Here is a 4,514-nt window from a genome sequence, read left to right as displayed (position 1 = left end):
GGTGTTCTGCAGGAGTTGTTCCACATGTAGATGTATTTCTGATGTATTTGTGGGGAGGAAGGTGATCTCCACGTCTTACTCCTCTGCCATCTTGAAGGTCTCTTCTTCTGCCATTTTTAAATCAGCAGAAGATCCTTTTTTGATATTGAGTTATATGAGTTGTTTATATATTTTGGGTGTTAATCCCTTATCAGTCATATCATTTGCAAATATTTTCTCCCATTCAGTAGGCTGTCTTTTCATTGTGTCCATGGTTTCTTTTGCTGTGGAAAAGCTTTTAAGCTTAATTAGGTCCCATTTGTTTATTTTTGCTTTTGTTTCCTTTGTTTTAGGAGACAGATCAAAAAAAATACTGCTACAATTTATGTGGGTTAGACCATCTTTAAAGCCTGTTGCTAATTAACAAACATTGCACTGCTGTCTATGCCAGGCACTTTCTATGCACTTTACAATTTTTAAATTATCACAACACCTTTGCAAAGTGGGGACAATTTTTAGCAACCCCATTTTGCAGCGGAAGAACTTGGTTCCAAGGCTTTAGCCTCTAGAATTTTCTTCCTATCCATTGTTAGATTAATCTCCAGGACACCACCCCACCTCAGCTCTTCCCCACCCTGCTCTATTCCATGTCCTGCAGTCCTACCTCCATGACCCTCTCCCAGGTGCTGACTCACAGCTCCTGGGAATGAGATCAGCGCCCACAGCCCCCTTCCAGGAAAGTCCCAGGCTGGCTGGAAGCGCTGGAAGCAAGGGCACTTCCTCACCATGGATGGAGTCCCCAGCACCGCCTGCAGATGGTGCTAGAGGTGAACTGGGAGGGTGGGCCGAGTTGGGGTGAGGATTGACCTCCATCACCCAATGGCAGTGCAACAGGGAGTTGGGTTTGCCAATCCTCAAGTTTCTGGGGCAGAGCTTGAAGCCTTCAGGAAACTGCTTTTCCCTCACTGGGTGTTGGAGGGGTTAGCAGAGTGTGAAGTTGGAGACCTGGGACGTTCTCTCACTTGCTCCCCTGTGATCTATCTATTGGTCTGAAGATGCTAGAACTGAGGTTGGCTTGGCCTCTTGGGGCTGCCTCACCATCCTTTCAGTTTACTCATGACCCACCTCACCCTCCTTGGGTAGAGAAGGTCTCAAATGTCCTTTTCTCTTTCACTAGTGATACCCAGGATTACTGTAAAAATGTAAAGGGATTCTTTGCTCAGGGTTAAGGAGTCTGCTTTTATTAACTGAGCTGCCAAGTATTTCTAGTCCTGAAAAGGAAAGAGTAGGCTGGATCCTTAAATATATTTTAAGTTACATATATTTCCCTTGTAATATATTACATATTAGGAAGTTTTGTTTGTTTGTTTGTTTGTTTCCTTCTTAAACTTTGTTTTAATGGGTCCCAAAATTCTGTGACAGATTTTTGGCCAAGTTTTTCCATTAAAAAAGTACTGATTTTAAAAACTAATAACTTAAAACTGCCATACACAAAGCAAATTTCCCACAAAACACTAACGTTAGCTTTCCTTCCTAGCCTTTTTATAGTAGCAACAACAGCAAAAGCACACTGCGGTGCCAAAACCAATTGCAGACACTTTCTGTGCCCTGAAGCCCAGCAATTAATGTATTTTACCCACCCTCTCCTCCTCTGCCGGCAGTAGTGGAAATAGTTGAACCACATGATTGGGCTGATAGAATCATTAGCCAGATTTCATGTTGAGTGGCTGTCTTTTAGTTCTATTTTAACTGTATAACTGACCTTCACAATAAACAAACAAACAAACAACAAACAGGGCTGAAGCCAATGTGCTCAATGAGGATGAATGGGCATGTATCTCACCAGCATGAGGCGGGCCACCCTCTGATTTTTCTTCTTGGCTGCCCTTTGCAAGGTTGGATGAAACCCACAAGGATTAAGCAGGAGAGACAGAAAGGAGAGTGCTGGAGGAGCTCCACCCTAGGGACCTCACCTTTAGCTGATTTGTATGGTTCCAGTACAATTATCTGTTGGGGTAGAATTCCCATGAGTATGCTTTATGGGATAGCTGTTATTCATCTCTCATTGACCTGTATCTAAGAACTATCCCAGGATCTAAGTGTCTGATTCATATACATTCCAATGATAAGCTATACCTACAATTTCAGTAGAGAATGTTACTATAACCACTTAGAACCTCTGTTTGGCCCATCTGGTTGGACCCATCTTTGGTTCACAGGGATGGGGCAGTGATCATATTAGCAGGCAAGCTCAAGCAGTGGCATGTGACAAGGCCCTCAAGATGGACACTGAGAAAGGTAGGCTTCATTTGTGTACTATTAAAAAAAAATAATTTTGAAGATCTGATTCATTTAATTTGGAGCTTCCATGAATAATCTTCAGTGGAAATTTAGTTGCAGCATCAGGATCAAGTGATTTGAAATCTTTGAGTGTGGGTATAGCAGGAGTACTGGGCTCCCAGGGTTTGACAAGAGGGCCCATAGCTTTATGCAAATGTCTAAAAGTATCCCTTTTGTTAAAGTTATAGCTTACTTTTTGTTGTGAAATTTTTCTTTTCAGTTTCAGTAAATACTAAAACAGGAAATGTCAATCCACATTGGTAGAGAAAGAATGAGTCAAATGTTGAGAGAAGAACCTAATTCCCTATTATTCAGGCAGTAGTTAAGAAAGAAGGCTTGTCTCTTGAATAAGTACTCTGGGCTTGTGGATTATAAATAATTATAATCCAGTAAATAATTATAATATAGTATATATCTCATATATTAGTATTGGATAGAAGAAGATTATCACATTGTTCTCATTAAGTCTACATCTCTGCCAATTTTCTTGATACACTTTGCCCAAAAAAGTTCTTTAACTTTCAAGTCTAAGATTTATTTTCATTTTTCTGTAGGAAATTTTGTCTTGTAGAAAACATTTGAGGCTCAGGATGATATAACCTTCCTCCAAAGAAACTTTACCATTCATTCCGGGAGGTGGCTGGGTGGGGGTCACTAGCCTAACCTAGGTTAGATCAACCTAAACTTAGTTGGGATTGAGAGTGTTTTCCAACTGACTTGTGTCCCTGTGAAGGCCAGGCTATTTGGGAGACATTCTTATACCTGATGGGCAATGTTTTGTTCCCATTCAAAATCCTGTGGTGTTTACTAGACCCCCTGCCACTTGATAGGCCTTAAACTCTAACTTTTGCCCCCGCCCCCCTAGCTTCATTATTCTTTTCAAATGTCTGGTCAGCTAGTCAGACTCTCAGCCATCTCCTCCAGAATTGGCAGGTTCCTCTAAGGTAAAAGTAGCACTAACTACAGAGCTCACTATTTGGGCTTCCCTCCTCACTTGGATGTTGGTCCTGCACTTCCTGACTGCTTTGGTAATGCTTTGATACCTTCACACAGATGTTTCCTAATTTTTGTTTATATTTTCAGGTTATTCAGTTTGCGTGTGTGTGTGTGTGTGTGTGTGTGTGTAGGGTGGGAAGGTTGGTTTGAAATACCCATTCCACCATTACCAGAAGGAGAATTCTGAGACTGACATTTTATGTTGCTAAATTCCAATGGCAATTGAATTCAAAACCTCTCCTGTCTCATATGTGAAATTTAGAACATTCATTTACAAAGGGTAAGTTTCCTAGAATTGGAGTTATGGTATTTGGGAGGTTTCTAAGACATGGAAAATATCAACCCCTAAACTTGAATGACACATTCTCTCTGCCGCTCCTCCTTTGTCTTCTGGCAGGAGAAAGACAACAAATTTCTCTCATGTTCCATGCCTCACTGTAGTGATCCTGTTACCAGATGTATTAGTCAGAGTTTTCCAGAAAAACAGAGCAAATAGGATATGTACATCCATCTATTTATTTATTTATTACAGGTAATTGGCTAATGCGATTATGTATGTTTGTATGTACGCATTTATTATAGGTTACTGGCTCACATAATTGAGGATGGAAAGCCCCAACATCTGCAGGGTGAGTCAGCAAACTAGAGACCCAGGAGAGTCCATGGTGAGTTCTGGTCAGCATCTGAAGTTCTGAGAACAAGGCAGGCTTGAGACCCAGGAAGAGTCAATATTTCAGTTCAAGTCCAAAGGCAGGAAAAAGCTGGTGTCCCAGTTCAAAGACAGTCATACAGGAAGAATTCTCTCCTACTTGGGTGAGGGTCAGTCTTTTTGTGCTATTCATGATTGTGCCTTCAACTGATTGGACAAGGCCCACCCACATTAAGGAGGGCAATCTGCTTTAATGATAATCTTATGCAAAACCACCCTCACGGAAAAACCTAGAATAATATTTGACCAACTATCCGGTCACCTGGTGGCTCAGTCAGGTTGACACATAACATTAACCGTCACACCATATTTAAAATTACTATGATCTGAGGGTGATTTGAAGAATATGTGAAAAAGAAGTTTTATGCAGAGAGAAGTTTTAGAATTTGCTAAACTCCATCATCAGAAAACCAGGGAATACTTGTGGGAGTGGATTTTAAAGATGCTTAATAAAAAAGATGCAAAATGATTTGGCTTAGTTCTTTGAAGT

This window comes from Eschrichtius robustus, chromosome 11 (genome assembly GCF_028021215.1).
Source record: "Eschrichtius robustus isolate mEscRob2 chromosome 11, mEscRob2.pri, whole genome shotgun sequence".
NCBI lineage: Eukaryota > Metazoa > Chordata > Mammalia > Artiodactyla > Eschrichtiidae > Eschrichtius > Eschrichtius robustus.
This window is presented reverse-complemented; position numbering follows the sequence as displayed.